This window comes from Amborella trichopoda, chromosome 11, assembly GCF_054954075.1.
Source record: "Amborella trichopoda isolate Santa Cruz 75 chromosome 11, AtrichopodaSantaCruz75HAP2 v2.0, whole genome shotgun sequence".
In the NCBI taxonomy this organism is placed as follows: domain Eukaryota; kingdom Viridiplantae; phylum Streptophyta; class Magnoliopsida; order Amborellales; family Amborellaceae; genus Amborella; species Amborella trichopoda.
In genome coordinates, this window is record NC_142346.1 from 8,141,685 (window position 1) to 8,163,362 (window position 21,678).

The following is a 21,678-nucleotide window of genomic DNA, read 5'->3' on the forward strand; positions in this document are numbered from 1 at the left end:
AAAAAATTAAAGAAAATTGATACGTATTCTAATAATTTCTACATTGATAACCAAATCTTTTAGTTTATTTATTAAGTTTTGTATTATAAATCATGTAGCGTACTATTTTTCTTACAGTTGTCAATAATACATTTTAAATTAGATGATATTACAAAATATTTTGGATTTGTTATTATTTATATAATAAAATAATTATAAAGGATTGTTGGTATATAATATTATAGCTAGTTAGGTTGTAATAATTTGGGTTTTTTTAGCGGATTAGGGTTTTCTGCCCATTCAAGAATTTAGTGGCCAAATTTTCATCGATTTAGTCAATTCTTTATTGTAGTCCATATATGATTATATAATTAATCCATGATAATTCTATGATTTCTTTTGTGTGATGTAAATTTAATGGTCAACATAAGTTTATACAGGGAAAAAGCATCTCAATATTCACAAATTGATGAAAAAAATGAAAGTTAATAATGTAGTACCATCATTTCTTATTGGATTCCAAAAAAACAACATTTATAATGAATTTTAATAATTTTTTCTGATTTTTTTGAAGCTTTAATCCGACCGATTCAGCCGATTCTCGATCCGGATCGCCGATTCGCCGATTTGGATCGGTTTTTGAGGGGGCCGATCTGGGTCACCGATCCGCTTTTTAAACCATTGATTTAAAGAGATTTAGAAATACTTTAAGTGTGCAAGTGGACTCATCCAGTTCGCCGGTGAGGTATAAGTGGACCTATCCGGTACGCCGGTAGGGATTAAGTGGACTCATCCGGTATGTCGGTGAGGAATAAGTGGATCTGCAGGAATTAAGTGGATCTATCTGGAAAGCTGATAGGGATTAAGTGGACCCATCAGGACACTGATGGGGTATATAGGTGACCTACTTGGGACGCCAGTAGGGTAATTTGTGAAATCCTTTGAATTCTACACTGCTGTTAAAATGTTATACGCATTTCAATTATTCGAATTATACTTAATTATGAATTTTTGAAAATGAAACTGTTAATGCATTTCTGTTAATAGATCTCCTTTTTGAAAATATTGATATCTTTCAACCATGATTATTTTTATGATTATGATGGTCACTTACTGAGTAGCCAAACTCATCAAATTATGGTAAACATTTTTTTTTCAGGATAACTGCGATTTCATTTTGAGTGCTTGTCAGGATCAACTCTGGAAGATATTGTAGTTGTGCTTAAACTTTCTTTTGTTACTTTGTAAGAATTCGCCACTGTAAATTTGTCCTATCAAGAGATGTATATATGTTTTGACTGTCACATCTCAGGAATATCAGTATTGTAAATTCTTGGGGTATGACAATTATGGTATCAGAGCAATAGGTTTAAGATTCTTACGAAATTTAAAAAGAATGTACTTAAAATCACATTTATTGTGTACAGACCGGGACGAAGTCAAGATCCAGAATAGCTGAAGCTAATATGGAAGGAATTTACAAAGCCTTGGAAAATATAGTTGCTTTAATGCAATATCAGATAGAAAACAACAATCCACCCAGGCAGTCAGTTGCGAGAAATGGTGGGAGTAAGATCGAACAATTTAAGAAATTGAACCCACCTTCTTTTAAGGGTGTTGTGAACCCACTGGAAGCCAAAGGATGGATTACACAATTAGAGAAAATATTCGAGGTAATGCAATGTCCTGATGATAGGAAGGTGGCCTTGACAACTTTTATGTTAGAAGGTGAAGCACAACATTGGTGGCAAACGGGAAAAAGAGTATTGGTCAAAGAAAATAAACCCTTGACTTGGGAAGTATTTTTGGAGGCATTTAATAAAAAGTATTTCCCAGATTTTATTCGAGACCAAAAAGAAATGAAATTTCTGGAATTAATCCAAGGAAACCGGACAGTAGCACAGTACGAGGCCAAGTATACTGAATTGGCCAGGTTTGTACCACATATGATTAACAATGAGACAAGAAAGGTGAAAAAATTTGAAAGGGGTCTCAGACCGGCTATTAGAAGCAGAATATCAGTCTTAAAATTGAGGACTTATGCTGAAATAGTGGATCGAGCCCAAATTGTCAAAAAAAACCAAAAGATGAAATTCAGAAAAGTCAGGTTAGACCCACACCATCTAATCGACAATAGTTTGAAAGGGCAAACAAGAAACCAAGGCCCTTGCCATTTTAAAACCCAATATAACCATGTAAAAAATGTGGGAAAAAGCATGGATCGAGCCCTTGTTATTGGAATACTGGAGCCTATTTTAAATGTGCAAAATTGGGGCACCAGATTAGAGAATGTCTTAGCCTACAGATGCAACAGCTTCCAAAGCAGGGAGAAATAGCTCAAAAGCCTCAGATGAAGCGAAGAGTATTTGTGATCACCTAGCAAGACGCTCAGGCCTTAAAATCAGTGATTCAAGGTATTCTTACTATCTTCCAAAAAGTAGCTCATGTTTTTTATCCTAGATCTACTCATTCATTTGTGTCACGACACTTTGCATGTCACTTAAAGGCAGAACCAGAACAATTAGAATACATTTTAAAGGTAGCCACATCGATGGGAAATTCAAGTGACACCAGCATAGTATACAAATCCTGTGTAATGAAGATAGAAGAAAATGAACTATTGGTTGATTTAATACTCCTAAAAATTCAAGATTTTGATGTAATCTTAGGCATGGATTGGCTTTTTGCATACCATGCAAGTATTGATTGTTACGAGAAAATGGTTACCTTTAGTATTCCGGATCAACCAGTATTTTACTTCAATGGTATCAAAGAAGACTCCCCATCATATTTAATCTCCTGTATTGGAGCTAAGCGCCTCCTTCGAAAAAGGTGTCAAGGCTTTCTTGTCTATATCAAAGAAGATAGGAAGAAAGAGATAAATTCGGATACCACTCCGGTTATCCGAGAATTTCCCGACGTTTTTCCTGAAGAATTGCTAGGATTACCGCCTGACAAGGAAATTGAATTATCTATTGAACTATTGTCAAGGGTAGCCCCAATTTCTAAGGCACCTTACAGAATGGCACCTACAGAACTTAAGGAACTTAAACAACAATAGGAAGAATTATTAGATAAAGGTTTTATCAGGCCCAATGTGTCACCTTGGGGTGCTCCGGTACTGTTTTTTAAAAAGAAAGATGGGACCATGAGATTGTGTAGCGATTATAGATAGTTGAACCAAGTGACAGTGAAAAATAAGTATCCATTATCTAGAATTGATGATTTATTTGATCAATTACAAGGATCACAAGTGTTTTAAAAAATTGATCTTAGATCCGGATACCATAAGCTTAAGATTAAAAGTGAAGATGTTCCCAAGACAGCTTTCAAAACAAGGTATGGCTATTATGAATCTTTAGTCATGCCTTTTGGATTAACCAATGCACCGGTTGCATTTATGGATTTGATGAATCGGGTCTTTAAGCCCTTTTTGGATAAATTTTTTGTGGTATTTATCGATGATATTTCAATTTATTCCAAGAATCAGAAGGAACATAAGCAGCATGTAAGAATGGTATTGCAAATATTAAGAGAAAAAAAAGTGCATCCCAAACTTAGTAAATGTGAATTTTGGCTTGAACAAGTGACATTTTTAGGACATGTCATATTAAAGGAAGGTCTATCAGTTGATCCTTCAAAGGTTGAAGCAGTTGTTAATTGGAAATAACCAAATAATGTGACTGAAGTTTGAAGCATTTTGGGATTGGCAGGATATTACTGAAAATTTGTAGAAGGATTTTCTCGAATCGCAAGCCCATTAACTCGATTGACACAGCAAAATGTCAAATTTGAGTGGACAAGTGAATGTGAGGAGAGTTTTCAAGAACTAAAAGTTCGATTAACTTCGACACCTATTTTAACAATTCTTGAGGGGAGTGGGGGATTTGTGATTTATAGTGATGCTTCACATAAAAGCTTGGGCTGTGTATTAATGCAATATGAGAAAGTAGTGGCATATGCATCCAGACAGTTGAAAGAATATGAGAAAAAAAATCTAATTCATGACTTGGAGCTGGCTGCAATAGTATTCTATTTGAAAATGTGGAAGCATTATCTTTATGGTGAGCAATTCGAAATATACACGAATCATAAGAGCTTGAAATACCTCTTCTCTCAGAAGGATTTAAATATGAGGCAGATAAGATGGATGAATTTCTTAAAAGATTATGATTGTACATTCCATTATCATTCAAGAAAAGCTAACGTTGTGGCCGACGCTCTAAGTAGAAAATCTACAAGAGTCTTAGCTCATCTAATGATCCAAAAAATGAGATTGTTAGAGGAAATAGTGGATTGGCATCTTGCTCCGTCCATTAATGGTGTGATAAGTATGATTGCCAACATTAAGGCAAAACCCCAATTAATCCAACAGATTCGATCGACACAAAAGAAAGACCCTCTGCTTATAACAATTGTGGAAGAGGTGAAGCTGAGAAAGAGAGAAGAATTCTCTATATATAGTAAGGATTTACTAAGATTCAAAGGTCGGGTTTGTGTTTCAAATGATGAGAGTGTGAAGAAAGCTATCTTGGAAGAAGCACATCACTCTTGTTATACGATACATCCCGAAAGTATTAAAATGTATCAGGACTTGACGAAAACCTTTTGGTGGAATAATATGAAAAAAGAGGCAGCACTATTTGTGTCTAAGTGTCTAAGCTGAGGGTCTAGCAAGTAAAAGCTGAGCATCAAAGGCCCGCTGGGTTGTTGCAAATTACCCGTGTCAGAGTGGAAGTGGGAGCACAGTCTATGGATTTTGTCTCTAGCGTGCCTAGAACAAATTCAGGACACGATAGCATTTAGGTCATTGTGGACCGACTGACCAAAGCTGCCCACTTTCTGTTGATTCGCACGATGTACACTTTGGATCGACTGGCCCAGTTGTACATTAAGGAAATAGTGCGGTTGCATGGAGTTCTGATCAGTATTGTATCGGACAGGGATACTCGGTTTACTTCTAAATTTTGGGCTAGGCTACAGTCAGTCATGGGGACGAGACTCACCTTTAGCATTGCCTTTCACCTCCAAACTGATGGACAATCGGAGAGGACCATCCAAACTTTGGAAGATATGCTGAGGGCCTGTGTCATTGACTTTACAGGAAGCTGGGATAACCATTTACCCCTGATTGAGTTTGCTTATAATAATAGCTTCCAAGCCAGTATTCAGATGGCACCATATGAAGCCCTGTATGGAAGGAAATGTAGGTCACTCATATGTTGGGACGAGGTTGGTGAAAGAAAGCTTTTGGGGCCAGAAATTGTCCAGGTAACCACAGATAAGATAGCATTAATTCGAGAAAGGATCAAGACAGCTCAGAGTCGGCAAAAGAGTTATGCCGATAACCGACGGAGAGCTCTTGAATTGAGGAAGGTGATCGAGTTTTCCTAAAGATCTCACCAATAAAAGGCATTATGATATTTGGCAAGAAAGGAAAGCTGAGCCCACGTTACAGTGGACCATTTGAAATCCTTGAAAGAATCGGAGGTGTCGCTTATAGACTTGTCTTACTACCCGAATTGGCAAACCTCTATAATGTCTTCCATGTATCATCACTACGAAAATATCAACCCGACCCATCCCATATCTTGAAATATGAACCATTACCGATCAGGAAGGACCTATCATTCATTGAACAGCCAATTTTGATACTGGATAGAAGGGTACAAGTGTTGCGCAACAAGGAGATTCCTTTGGTTCGTATATAATGGTAGTACCATTCAAGAGAGGAGCCGACTTGGGAACCAAAAGATGATATCAGGGAAAAATATTCCTATCTTTTTCAATAATCAAGTACACAAATTTAGAGGACTAAATTTCTTTAAGGGGGGACGAATGTAACAATCCTAAACTTTCAAAAAAAAAAAAAAAAAAAATAGAAAAGAAGAAAAGAAACTTTTAATAAGTGATGGTCCATATAAGCATGATGGTCCTTAGGGACCATCACTACTTTCAAAAGTTTTTACCTTCATTTGGTTTAAGCTTTTGCTGCCTTGCCACGTCCTTTAGTGGACATGGTTTTTAGATGTTAAAGGCGGTCAATTATGCGACACCTCATACATGAGATGGAGGCGTTTTAAAGAAATTAAATAGGACGAAAGATAAGACGTCGCCTAACAACTCCTTTCTCACTCTCCCTCTTACAAACACAGTGAGCTCCTCTCTCTAGCCGAATTTTTATCGGAAGCTCCTTCTCAAATATTTTAGGTAAATGACTTCATTATTTTGAAAAATAACCCGTTCTTTTTAAAAATAAAATGAAATAATTACTTCTGCTTATTATCATGAATTTTAGGCGAGATAAATTTTATGCGCAAGTGACTTCATTATTTTGAAAAATAATCTTTTTAGTAAAATTGTGATATTTTATCTATGTTAGAAATTTTAAATGCTATAAATTCTTAAAAATAAATTTATTTATTTTTCTTGTCTATTGTTAGAAAATTTTAGATACTGTAAAATTATTAGAAATAAATGTGATATTTCTGCTTTTAGTAAAATTGTGAGATTTCTTTCTACTATTTTTTAATATTTAGACATTGTAAAATTCATATGCAAATGACTGCCTTATTATTTGAAAACTGATATTTTAAAATTTGATTATAGCATTGTCTGTGAAATGTTTATTTGCAAATTGACATCCCATAAATTGTGATAATTCCATACTCTTAGATTTCTATAAGAGTTTTCTATACATACTAGATTGGCAATTATGCTAGAATGTCCTCATGAACTGCTACCTTTCTAAATTTGAGCCCAAAATATTTGACTTTTTAAATGTTATTGAAAGTGACTATTATTAATGGTTTCAGTGAAATTCATATTAATAATTTCAATGATATGTTGAGTACATGACGTTACTGCTTTCGAATGTTTAAAGAGATTTAGAAATACTTTAAGTATGCAAGTGGACTCATCCGGTTCGTCGGTGAGGTATAAGTGGATCTATCTGGTATGCCGGTAAGGATTAAGTGGACTCATCTGGTATGTCGGTAAGGAATAAGTGGACCTGCAGGGATTAAGTGGACCTATCTAAGACGTCGATAGGGATTAAGTGGACCATCAGGATGCTGATGGGGTATATAGGTGACCTACTTAAGACGCCAGTAGCGTAATTTGTGAAATCTTTTGAATTATGCACTGTCGCTAAAATGTTGCACGTATTTTAATTATTCGAATTATACTTAATTACGAATTTTTTGAAGTGAAACTGTTATTGCATTTCTGTTAATAGATCTCCTTTTTGAAAATATTGATATCTTTCAACCATGATTATTTTTAGGATTATGATTATCACTTACTGAGTAGCCAAACTCATCAAATTATGGTAAACATTTTTTTTCCAGGATAACTGCGGTTTCATTTTGAGTGCTCATCAGGATCAACTCTGGAAGATATTGTAGTTGTGCTTAAACTTTCTTTTGTTACTTTGTAAGAATTCTCCACTATAAATTTGTCCTATCAAGAGATGTATATATGTTTTGACTGTCACATCTCAGGAATATCAGTATTGTAAATTCTTGGGGCGTGACACAGGGGAAGCGCTATCTTTGAAAATCCTTATACAAAACATCTATAGTAACCCGCCAGTCCCAAAAAGCTGCGAACCTCTGTCACATTTGTCGACCTTCCCCACTTAAGTATGGCTTCAATTTTACAAGGATACTGTGACCCCGTCCTTAAAAACAACGTGCCCAAGGAAGGCCACGATAGGAAGCCAAAAATCACTCTTATCCAACTTAGCATTCAACTTTTTCGACTTCAGAGTCTGGAGAACCATTCTTAGGTGCTGCTTATGCTCTTTTTGGTCCTTGAATACACCAAAATGTCATCTATAAAGACCACCACAAAATCATCCAAAGAGGGTCCAAAAACTCTATTGATCAGATCCATGAAGACAACCAGGGCATTAGTCAACTCAAAGGGCATTACTAAGAATTCATAGTGGCCATATCGGGTCCTGAATGTTGTCTTAAGAACATCTTCTTTCTTGACCCATAATTGATGATAGCTCGACCAGAGGTCAATCTTAGAAAATACTTGGACCCCTTGAAGCTGTTAAAAAAGGGCATCAATTCTAGGCAAGGGGTACTTATTCTTTACCGTGACCTGATTCAGCGGTCTATAATCTATACAGAGTCTTAAAGACCCATTGTTCTTTTTCACAGATAGGACCAGTACACCACAAGGTGACATGCTGGGTCAGATGAACCCCTTCTCCAACAATTCATGCAATTGTTCTTTCAACTCCTTTAATTCGGTGGGGACAATCCTTTAAGGGGCTTTAGAGATGGCCACATGACCTTGGACCACATCTATTTCAAACTCTACCTCCTTGACTAGAGGCAAAGAGGTCAACTCTTCAAGAAAAACTTTTGGGTATTCCCTTACCTCTGAGATCTCCTCTAACTTGGATTGGACGTCCCGATTCTCTACTACATAGGCTAAGTACCCAACACATCTTTTGGCCAGCAGATGGGAAGCCCGAAGGGTAGAGATAAGGTGTAGAGGGGGAACATCCTTAATGCCAACAAAGTTCAACTTAGGCTGGTTTGAGTGTTTAAAGGTTACAGTTTTATCATAACAATTAACTGTAGCATGATGTGTGGACAACCAGTCCATGCCCAAAATAATATTAAAATGTTGAATGTCTAAAAGTATCAGATCTATAGGTAGAACACACCCTTCAAGCAAAACCCCACAGTGTTTATAAACCATATCAATTTCTATGGATTCCCCCATAGGTGTGCATACTACCAAATTCAAGTCACGAAGTACCGATCTAACATTCATGTGGCATGTAAAGTGACGTGCAACAAAAGGGTGAAAAGATCCATGGTCAATTAGAATTTTAGCTTTCATGCCACAAACAAAGAGTGTACCTCAAATTACAGAGGCAGACGCCTTGGCTTCTTGTTCTGTGAACGCAAAAACCTGACCTTGAGTCTTTGATAAGTTTTCTGGCCCCTTTACCAGGCAGTCTTTGACTAAGTGGCCAGGCTTACCACATCGGAAACCTGACTTTGTCTTCTTATAGCACTCAACAATCGAATGATTGCTTAACCCACAGTAAGGGCAAGCTGAGTGCCGATTATCCCTTATGTCGCCTGGGAAGGTCTTTTGAATCTTCACATTGCCCTGATTGTTCCTTCCCCCAAAACGTTTCCTTGAAGGTGATCGAACCCTCCTCCCAAGGTTCCCAGATTGTGCTGACCCCATTTCGCCTTCTTTCCTCACAGTCCTTCTAAATCTTCATGGCAAGTTCTACCAAAGGGGAGAAGGTTTTGAGGTTTGCTGATATCATCCTTCCCCTTATATTTGGTATGAGGCCTCTCTCAAACTTATTCGCCTTTCTCACCTCGGTGTTGATGATATGCGGCGTATAACATGAAAGCTCAGCAAATTTGGCTGCATATTGATCCACTGACAACTTCCCTTGTTGCAGCTCAATAAACTCTACTTCTTTCCTCTCTCTCACTGCATCAAGGAAATACTTCTCGTTAAATGCTTCAAAAAAGTTTTCCTAGGTTACTATTGTCCTTGACCTTTCCCAAGATTGTTTCACTAAGCCCCACCAGTGGTCAGCATCCCTTCCAACATGAAGGTTCCCAGCCTAACCTTTTGTTCATCTGTGCAGTACAGAACATCGAATATCTTTTCCACCTATCTCCTCCACTGCTCAGCTTTATCCACTCCCCCGTGCCCCAAGAATGTCGGAGGTGCTCGCCTTCTAAATCTTTCTATTAGCCCGCTATCAATCAGATCCGGGGCAAGGGTAGCCGGAGTCGGCATTATCCTTCACCATCTAAGTAATGGCCCTTAAAGTCTTGAAAAATTCATAGAGGGCCTCGATATTCTCATTGCTGGAACTCACATTAATGGCATGAGTTCTCATCATCTTTGACCTAAACCCAGGGCACCCAGTTACCAGCCTATTAAAGATTATTCTAGAGACACTCCTAAGACTCTATAGGTTAAGAATCATATCCTGGCTGCTCTGATACCATAACTGTCATGACGCTGCCCCCTGACCCCTACTGAACATGCAGGGGTGACAGAGTATGGGACCGCGACCAAAGGTGGTGAACGCCACTTAGGTGGGAGTGGCTCAACACGTTTAGAAATGTGGAATTAAAGGAAATCATGAAAGAAAAATAAGACTCATCCACCAAACACCAATAAAACTGAACAAAATAAAACCATATTATACATGTACATTCTCCAGAAATTTAATTAAATATGTCCAAGGCACTACAGGCTTGACAACAAGATTACAACACTTCATCAAAACAACTCTGTGGCACTACCAACAAACACCTACTATCAAGAAGTTCCTTTGTTAAGCACCGAGCTTCAGTCGCCTGCCACAGATGTCTAGCTCCCCACTCTCAAGAGTCGGAAGTTATCACTCTACATAAATGAAAATAAAATGGATGAGCTAAAAGCCCAGTATGTAGAACAACACCACTGCGTTCTGACCTATAAATAATGATAATTATAGACAGTGCTCACAATTCATACAGTTGTCACAAAGTGGAGTCATGCCTCACAATTCTTTAGCAGTGTAAGGAGTAGAGTTCAGACATCAGAACATTACACATTGCATGAGCTATAGCTACTTCATTTCTAATCATAGTAACGGATCAGAAACTTAGACATGGAACATAATGCGCCCAGTGAGAAGCTAGATTTTGCCTACTCTTGAAATAGATGTCCTATCCATCAGGCCACACCAATTCTGTAACTTGGGACTTCTACCGTCATTCAAGAAGGAAGACAATAAAAAATGGGTGTCCCATTTCGTAATATCCTTACTCACGCACACAATCCCAAGCGTGCTTTGGGGTTTTCGATAGGTAGTGGCCTTGCAAGACACGACCCTCCCCTTATGCTTTCAAGCAAGAGGGTGTTACACTACCATTTGGTGACCTAATGCGTAGTGCTCATATAGACGTGACCCTCCTTGTTATTCACATTCACATCCTGATCCCATTCCTATCATTGGGGTTGGGGTAGGATCATAATTGCCAACAGAACTTTATTATCATAACAGTATCCCCCTATCAATGGGTGTCCTATTGCGTAGTGGTTAGTATCACAGTCATATGATAACAGTATCTCACTGCCAATGGGTGTTCCATTACGTAGTGGTCAGTATCACAATCATATCACAACAATATCCCACTACTAATGGGTATCTCATTATGTAGTGGTTAGTATCACAGTCATATCATAACAGTGTCCCACTACCAATGAGTGTCTCATTGTGTAGTGGTCAGTATCACAGTCATATCATAACAGTATCCCACTACCAATGGGTGTCCCATTCTGTAGTGGTCAATATCACATTAATATCATAACAGTATCCCACTACCAATGGGTGTCCCATTGCGTAGTGATCAGTATCACAGTCGTATCATAACAGTATCCCATTACCAATTGGTGTCTCATTACGTAGTGGTTAGCATCATAGTATTATAAACATGTATATTCAGTGCCTCATGATAGATAATTTAAGTTTCTTTATGAAGGAGTTAAGCTTTATTCAGAAACATATGAATCAGTGCACAATGTTTTATGAATCATACAACAGATTATGATTCACTACCATTCCCATTGGTGATATACATATGCGAAACGAGGCATAGTATCCAATTCATAAGAAATTTCAACTCAATTTCAAAATCAACTTGAAATAGACATATATATTTCTTTTAATCAAAAGAAATTTGATGCTATTTGTGCATCATTTGATCAGTCAAGACTTCAGTGCAACAAGGACTACAATTATGAAATTTCTGCAATTTCTGCAATTTCTTACAGTAACTGGTCTCCTTAAACAGAGGCGTAACTTCCAATCTATGTGAAATTTTGGTATGATTTCCAAACCAAGTTTTTAGTAAACTCACATATCTTCCCAATGGAAGTGGTTTGAAAGCATTTGGACCGCGTTTGTTTAGTCAAACACGCAGAACAACCGAAATAAAAATTTTGAAATATGTTGAAATTTGATAAGAGTGACATGCTGTCACAAATCGAAACATAGTTTCCAATTTATAAAGAACTTCAACTGATCTTAAACTTCAAAATCAAAATAGACACATGTATCTTTCAAATGGAGGTGATTTGGAGCAATTTGGATATCATTTGATTAGTCAAAAGTTCATTATAAAAACATGAAATTTCCCTAGATATTCACAGTATAGTCATGGTACATCCCAAAGAACAATCAAATACTTTCAATTTATGATAGTTATCAACATAAAACCTTTTTCATCTTACATTAGATGCACAGGAACACCATTTCACAAATTTTCATGGCCAACAAGAATTTCAGTGGTCATTTTGTCATGCAATTGAAGGCCTAATTTCTTGGAAAAACAGGGCGCATGCAACCATATTTCTTTTCACAATTCGCAGGTATACTCAAGCTTAGCCTCATGCTTATTTTCATGCTTGCATAACTAAAGACATGCAACGTGTTTGATCCACTTACCTGGTGTGCAATGGTGTCCCCAAATCCCTCACATAGTCCCCCTTCAAGTTCACCCCACGTTCTCCAACAATGGCTAGAAAGGATTGGAATTTGGCTTTCGAGGGTGAGAAATGAGCATGGCATGGGGGAAAGAGAGAGAAAGGATTATATATCTCAAGGATGGGAGGTGGCAGCTTGGGTTGGCCAGGTGGCACTCATGTCTTCACACAAAGGGGACACGTGGCGAGTGGTATAGCATGTAGGACAAATGGCATCTAAGGGGCATGCGTGGCTCAGTGGTGTTGCACACGGCAACATTGCGCACGACGACACTCTTTCTCTTCTTCTTCTTATTGCTGCGCGCTCATTTTTCTTTCTTGTCAGACTGCCAAGCGTGTTCGCTGCCGGGTGCAACTTCTTTCTCTTTTCTTCTCCTTACCGTTGTGCGTGTTCTCCTTCTTACAGTCGCGTGCATGTTTCAAGTGGTCTAGAGGGTTACGATAAGGTGATCCTCTATCTCCCTTTCTCTTTACCTTGGTTGCTGAGAGTTTTAGCCATATGTTATAGAATGTGGCGCTAAGAGGTCATTTCTCTGGCTTTGAAGTGGTTGAGAATGGCTATTGTATTACTCATCTCCAGGATACGAATGACATGTTGATTTTCTGTGATGTGAGGGTGGAACAAGTGGCCAATATTAGGATGTTCTTGAGGTGTTTGGAGATGGCAGTGGGGTTGAAAGTGAATTTTCACAAAACTTCCATTGCCGATGTGGCCTGTGATGAGGACATGGTTGTCCAATTAGCCCAAATGTTTTATTGCAAAGTGGAGAAATTTTCTATCACTTATTTGGGGTTGTCTATATCAGACACAAGACCTTCGAGTTATGTTTGCGATATTGTTCTAGATCTCTGGAAATCCAAAGTTGAAGACTAACTCTTATCAAATCTTCCATGGTTAATTTGCCGATTTACGAAATGTCGTTATTTGTTATGCCTTAAGTAGTTGCAAAACAAATTGAGTTGTTAATAAGAAAATTCTTATGGGGCTCTCTTGATAATGGGAAACAGATTCATCTAATTAGTCGGGATAGGGTTTGTACTCCAAAATTTGAGGGAGGTTTGGGTGTTCGAAGATTGAAATATATGAATCAGCCATTATTGTCAAAATGTTGGTGAACGTTTTTACATAATGATGATAAGCATTTGTGGAAGAGCGTGCCGGAGGATAAATATGGTCGAAGAGGGACACAAATGAGGAGTTTTTCTGGTGCACAAAAAGCCCACACATGGAAGGTTCTACATAGTTGTAAACTAGTAGTAGTACAAAATCATGCAGGATGGGAGGGTGGAAGAGGGGATAATATCCAGTTCTGGCATCAAAAGTGGGTGGTCGATAGACCATTGAAAGTGGTATATCGAGAAGTCTATGACAAGGTGGTGCAAAAGGAGGCAAAGATTTATGAGCTTTATAAGAGAAGTGGTTCTTGAATAGTTTGGAATGTTGATAACACATACAATAGGGTTGCAGAATTGGTCATCTCTCAATTGATGAGCTTACGGAAAGACTTGGAAGGAATTTACATTTCAGAGAATGCTGAGAATAACTTATATGAGAAGAAGAAAATGATGGTAGATTTTCAGTGAAATTTACTTATAGGCTGTTATTTCACGATTGTTTGAGATGACTTCAGCCTTCTTTCAACAAAGTGTGGAAATATGGTGTGGACCATACTTCATATGGTCCAAGTTTTTATACAGACTCTTGTGCAAGACAGAATTTTGAATTAAGATAACTTGAGGAAGCGGGTTATTTGCCTCATTTGTAAGAATGATGAAAAAACAGGTGTGCATATCTTCTTACATTATTCTTTCACAAATGACATTTGGGTACGGGCTTTTAACTTGGTACGATTTCATTTAGCCTTGCATGGGAGTCAAATGGATATTTACAGCTTCTTGAAATGGCAAGTTTGCCAAAAATAGAGAAATGCACTTGGACGATTTTCCGTGCTGTTATCCTACGGCTGATCTGCTTAGAAAGAAATAAAAGAAGGACAAGCATCTGAAATTTGGTCGCTCAAGGATAAGATTCTTCATGAAGTATGAGAATAGTTCTCGGTACCTAAGGAGGGAGTGGATGTAATGGTGAATTTACCAAGCCTGATGAAACTTAATGTTCTTAAAGCTCGAATGAAAATCAGATGGATGCCAATTCCTATTAGAAGGTTTAACAACCCCTTAAAATATGAAGGTTCAAATTAAAAGGAATTGTGATGGGTGTATTTATCAAAACAATCATTATTTTTTTATTAAAAGTTTATTTAAATAGATAACTTTACCCTTGAGCAATGGAAAATTTGAAATTTTCACAAAAGTACAATATCATTTTGGAAGTTCATGTCTGGAAATTTTATTTGTAGAGTGCCCTTGTTTTTAGTTAAAATTTCAATTTTACCCCTTATGGAGATGACCAAAGTATTTTTTGTCTTGTAGTAATAATTACAAAATTGCCCCAACTTTTTAAAAAATAGACTACAAAATTTATAAATCCACCCTTCACAACTCTCTCTATCTCGAACCTTTGTAATTTGAAGAGTTGTGAAGTTTAGAATATCCCATTATATATATATATATATATTGTTAACCTATGGGCTGATTGAATAGTGTAAACTCAATGGCTAAAATTAGATCTAGACTGATCCAATGATCATGATTGCATTTCGTATTTGAATTTGAATTTTTTTTTTTTCAAGTCCAAATTACTTCAAATTTGGATAGTCTATTCTTAAAAATATTATAATCTAATAAAAATGTTAAAAAACTAACTCGAAAAAAATAAATTGAACAAAATATATATAAACATTTTAAGAGTATTTTGATCAATTAATTTCTTACAAATTATTTTTTCAATATTTTTATTAGGTGTGCCTTGATGAGAAGAGTGAATGCCCCATATTTCATGTTATTTGGATTTATATAAAAAATGAAATTGTATTATGAAATGCAGTCGTGACTGTCATATTGACCCAAATTCAATATGGACCGTTGAGCTTATGTTACTCTTTTAGTTTATATATGTATATGAAAAAAGTTGGGAGCCCACTAGCTTATATGAACATATCAGCCGAACGACCCAGATTGAATTTGGGCCGATCTGACGATCACGGATATACGGTAGTGTTTTATTTTTATTTTTTTCTATAAATAAAAATCACTTAAAATTTTAGATGTATGTTCTTCTCATCAAGGCATACCTAATAAAAATATAAAAAAAAACTATTTGTGAAAAAATGACCAAAATACCCCCTAAAATTTTTCAGGGGTATTTTGGTCAATTTATTTCATGTAAAATACTTTTTTGATATTTTTTTAAGATTTACCTAGTTTTTATAAACACATGCTTCAAATTTCAAATGATTTGGATTTGTAAAAAATAAAATAAAATTCAAGTCGCGCCTAATAAAAATATTTAAAAATAATTTGTAAAAAATAAATAGATCAAATTACCCTTGAAATGCTTCAGGGGTATTTTAGGGCTATTTCAATCATTCTATATTTCGAGAAATATTTTTTATATATTTTTTAATTGTGCGCCCTAGTTTTTAGTACAAACGTATAAAATTTCATTACGATCTGATTTCTAAAAAAAATATTAAAATTAATATAGTAATACGCATTCTGAACCACATTATAAAGATCTGATTCTTGGGATTCTACATATATTACTATTCATTATAGCTGCCCAGCTATTGTAACGTTTATATATATATATATATACATATATATATTGGAAGATTTGACGAGGCTCAAAGAAATAGGGAAGTGACATAAAGTTGAAACAGACGCGAAGTGAGGTGAAAGATTCGCTAAGATAAAAAGAAAAGATGTGATGTGATGTAAAGTAAGAAAGATGCGATAGAAAGGGAAGAGAAGACGTAAAGAAAAAGCTAGACTTGATATAAAGCAAAAGTAAAAAGAGAAGGTATTTTGCACAGTGTCTTTTGTCGATCGGTGACATCTTTAATAGTTTTCTTTTGTCGTTTTCTTGTACGGTGGCAGATCTTCAACTTTCTTCTTTTGTCGTGTTCTGGAGGCAGCATCTTTTGAGGTGGCAGGAGCAGCATCTTTTGACGTTTTCTGGCGGTAGCATCATTTGAGGTGGCAGGAGCAGCATCTTTTTACAGAAAATCTTTGCACAGGATATGGACAGAATATGGACAAGACTCTTCATAAATTTATTCGGGCCTTTGGCTGAACTCATCTTCTATAGGTTCGGACTGAGAAGTAGCATCTGAAGCTTCTTCTTCAATTATTCTTAACAGTTGAGTTTCAAGTTCTTCTTTCGTAGCTCTTGGGTCTTGCTTACGCATTTGTCTGATATATTCGGTGAATTTATTTGGGTCAAATTCAGGAGTATTAGTATGATATTCTGTAGGAGGAGGGATTCGTTTCAGTCTAATTGAATTCGGGTCCAGGCTGAATACATCCCACCATTTGACAAATATTCGTTTTCCCAAGCGAAGGATATACTCATAATTATTAGTGGTATTTTCTGAGATTCTGTATTCCCATTTGAGGATCCAAGGTATTTGATGTATTGCCATAAAATATAAATGATAATCTATATCAGTATCTATACCATTATATTCAGTAAATTTAGCCTGAGCATTTTTAAAAGCATCAGGTAATATTTGGGTTCATGAACCCCATATTAAGAACCAAGATCTAAACTAACTAGGGAATCTTTCAAGAATAGGCATCTTAAGTTGGATATACCATGTATGAGAATTATTCATATTTTGATAGGCAAATATTTTGTGCCAAGCATCCATATATTCTGTATATCTATAAGATTTGTATTGAAATTCTTGTGCTTGCAGCTTTTTTCCTTGCATTGGGGTACATCCCCAATCTTCATACGATAATATTTTCTTTATCTGTATCTTAGAGTAAGAAATAACTTTTGTAGTAGGATTAAAGAAATGAACAAAGGATATAGAGCCTGTTTCCATAGGAACGGTTTCATACCATTCTCGGGTTTTGTTTCCATTAGAGGGATTAAGATGATTTTGGAGAACAAAGGTGCCACTTATTTGGGTCTATATAGATATGCTTATAATCAATAGTAATATCTATTAAAAAGGTTGTTTCTTCAAAAACTACTTTTTGTAAGGTAGAATTGGTTGGTTTATTTTGATTAAGTACAGGAGTAAATATTGGACTTGGAATTTGAGTAGATTGTTCAGGATAAGTAAGAGATCTGGCTGGTGATAAAGGTGGGTGCATAGATATAGGTGATCCAGGTGTTACTATAGGAACAAGATCTATTAGAGTTTTTAGATTCTTTCCTGGTCGTCGAGTATTATTAATATTCATATTGAATAACTGTATTGCTAATGAGGTTTCAGGTAACAATTGTTCGTCTGGAATATGAAAGAGTATGGGTTACAAGATCTTCATCAAATTGTATATCGACTGGACTAGGACTTTTATGGTACATTCTACATAGAGATACAGGTCGCCAGTTTTTACCATAATCTATTCGATTAATATTAATTTCTTGAGATGATTGTGTAAAAGCATCTTAATTATTTGTAATATTATTTGGTATTTCTGGTATTTCATGTAACATCATGGCTGATGGTTCCGTTATTTTTATTGTTGTTTCTACTTTAGTTTTAACTTTATCTTTTAGTTCAAGTTGGGCTAATTTATTAATTAATTGTTGCATTAGGTCAGAGGGTTCTTCTTTTATTTGAAATCTCTCTCTGTTAATTTGAGGAGGAGGTTTGAATAATATTGATTTTTTATTTTCTTTTAGTTTTTCTTGAGGTTGTCGTATACTGTTTTCTATTCTTGTTGTTTGTTTACCTATAGTTTTTAAGTATAAATTCGTATAATTATTTTGTTCAACCAAATGGGGTAATAATTCTATTTTAAGATAATTTTCTCCAAGAAGTGTTTTATATGGAGTAGCTAGAGTTTCTAATTCCTGTTTTTAATCTATTATCTTTATACTTTCTTCAGGGCGATGAATACTGCGAATATGTTTTTGTTGACTTGTAATATAGGTGTCATATTGATTTTCAAGAGTATGTATTTCGAATTCAAGGATTTTTATTTCTTTTAATAATAATGTCGTGTTAAGCCATTCAAAAAATCCTTAAGTTATTTTTTCTTTTTTCAAGAATTTATTATATCGTTTATGAGTCATGTGTATTAATTCTTTTGAGAAGGTGGTTAAATACCAGTCTCTAAAAGTTTTATTAGTTTCACTTAGATAGTCTTGTTTTATATAATTTATATTTACTTTATTTTCCTTTTGTAATGTTAATAATTGAAAATCAGTATCCGGTGATTCATTGTAGATTGGTTGGTATACTGGTTTAAGTATATTTTCCTGAGTTCTTACTAGTCCTTGTATTTCAGGTCCTAAAGTCGAAGAAGTTTCAAGTCTGGTGATGCTAGACACAGACTTTCGTGAGGCTAAGAAGGTTGATGGTAACGATCGTCTTGGTGATGGAAGATAAGTATCATTAGTACTAATTACAGAAGGAAATCTTTTATTGAATTGTATTTCTATTTCACCGTCTATATGTTCAATAATTTGATTTGGAATATTATTTTTTGGAGTTTTTACTGAATGATTAGATGTTTGAATCTTCCATTCTTGTGGAAGTTTTATTTGAGACCATTGTATTGTTTTAGGAATTATAATATTTGATCTTTCAGAGTTTGTTTGAAAGAAAGTTGTTTGTCCTTTTGTATCTATTTGTATAACAGTAGGACATAAAGTATATTCGATAAACAATGGCTATATTTTGAGATCCTTGTAACATATCAAAACTTTGTGTTTTAATATTTAAAGTTTATACTTTAAGTAAGTTAGGGTCTTGTAAAGAGATGGCATAATTTGGAAAACAATTAAAACAAATTGGTCCATTACATAAACTTGACTCGATTATTCCTAAGAGTGAATCTAAAAAATTATTATGTCTTTCATCTCGTAAGCATAATAAAATGGAAGTATTTAATCCTAGTCTAGTTAAAGGTTTTACAGCTACTTGTATCAATCCTATTTGAAGGTATTGATATTCTTTATTTTTATGGGATTGTAATATTTTATTGGTTAATAATTGTAGGTTTTCTTGTTCCTCTTGAACAGGTAAACTTTGTTCTATTGTGTTAATAGCGTAGCCTATTTATAAATTAAAACTTCCTCTTTTATAAACATCTGAAATTAGGACTTTTGGTATGTTCCAATTTTGTATGTGTTGTTCAACATTGTCTATAACTACTTCTTCCTTATTTTTTACCCTTAGCGTATTTTTTGAGGATGATAGTGTTTTAGTAGATAAGGTTTTAATAAAATTTTCTATTTATCGGTACAGATAATGACTCTAATCAACCTCTTACATCTGAACGATCTGGATGGCTTTTCTTGGCCTAAATGGTCTTGAGGACTGGGCGACAATGAGTCTTAACTCTCAGACTACTGTATAAAAAACGAGTTAGTCAAAAGAATAGTATTAAAAAAGAACCCACTATTTCTGAACTAAAACATGAAATTAATGAAGTAAAATCTGAACTAAGTTAAAAAACAGAATTAAATTATTAGAATTAACTAAATTAACATATAATCCTTTTGAGGATGAAGAAGAAATAGAATTTGCTAACCTATTGCATAACATGGAAGATAAACCTAAATCCTCTAAACAAGAACCTCAATTGAATTTAATCAAAAAAATACTAAACCAAAAATGGTATATATATATATAAATATATATATATATATATATATATACCAATTTCGGCGTAAGATCTACCCTAACTTTTTACCTAACTGTTTACCATAAATATGTAAAGATTACAGAGTTATAAGCTATTAATTGTTGCAGAATTGTAACATAATAAAGAAAAGCAATTACTATTATAAGAGCAGAAAGCCAAAATACATCAAATACAATCCAAGAAGTGTGCGTATATTCACGAATTTTAAATGTAAAAACAAGTTTGATTTGCATAATAACTTTATTATACAGATGAAAGCAGAGTAACAGTGCTACTTACTGATTGCATATATAGAGACTTGCAAACTGTTTCCATTCAGAGGGATAGTAGGAGGGTAAGGTAGATATATTACAATCACACATTATGAAAGCATAAGGAAATACAGAAGTTACCGACTTTTGATGATGTACAGACGGTTTGATGGCAACTGTATAAAACTAACCTATTATCTACAGAAGCAGGTAAGGAAAAAGTAGAAGAGAAGAAGACGAGATTGAGAGAGTATGAGAGCTTCTAAGAGAGTATAAGAGCTTCTGATGCTGCTTCGGTGGTGTCCTTGACGAAGTCTGCCTCTTCCTAGAGAAGGGTGGAGGTATTTATAGGCAAAGGAGGGAGCTGGATGCCTTCGTGGAGAAGGAACCTTGGATGGCTGAGAAGAGATGCCTTCGTGGAGAAGGAACTTTGGGTATACGTGGATGGCTGAGAAGAGATAAGGTATCTGTCTTACCACTTAGTGGGGTCACGAAGAAGGACGCGTGGGTGGCTACGGATGTGGTCGTGCGTTGGTGATAAGGATGGAGCATCTTCCGTGCGTCGGTGGAGGGCGTACGTGCGAGCGGCGAGCCATGAGGAGAGGACACGTATGAAAAAGAATTTATATTGTGGCCTTGATGTGACTCCAAATTAGTCATATCAACAAAAGTAGTGAACAGGGGAATCTTTACTGTGGAGGTGTCTTGTCGTTGTGAGGTCATATCAACTTTATTTAGTGGGATAATATCAACTTTATTTGGTGAGGTCATATCAACTCCATGAGATCGGGCCGGGCTATTCATCGGGTTTTTGGCTGAAATCTTCAAGAAGCGGGTTACCTGACTGTACATTTTCTTCTGAAGTAGTTGGTCCTGTGTATGGTGCTACGAAGATGTGAAGAAGGTATTCTTCGAGTTCTTCCAATGTAGCATTGGGGTGTGAGAGACGCATTTTCTTTAAGTATGCAAAGAAAGTAGGAAGACTGACAGTATTATTTTCTTGAGCTGAAGTGTTTCACATGGAGGGGGTATACGTTTGAGTGTGATTGTGGAGGGATCGATACTGTAAATATCCCACCATTTTATTTTAATGGTTTTACCAAGTCGAGGGATATATTCATAATTGTTTGTATTATTTTCAGAAAGGGTATAATCTCATTTAAAGATCCACGAAATTTGG

General features: G+C 35.7%; 1 long non-coding RNA gene across 2 annotated transcripts in view; it reads left to right on the top strand.

Moving 5' to 3' along the window:
- Positions 1 to 19,205, top strand: part of LOC148779719 (uncharacterized) — a 39,030-nt gene extending 19,825 nt beyond the window's left edge. The window contains exon 2 of one of the 2 annotated variants that reach the window (XR_016045066.1): positions 18,886 to 19,205. This is a non-coding gene — a long non-coding RNA (uncharacterized LOC148779719). Of the gene's footprint in view, positions 1 to 1,138; positions 1,366 to 18,885 lie in introns of those variants that run through there. The other variant, XR_016045065.1, reaches the window with a different exon arrangement.
- Positions 19,206 to 21,678: the final 2,473 nt, after the last annotated feature.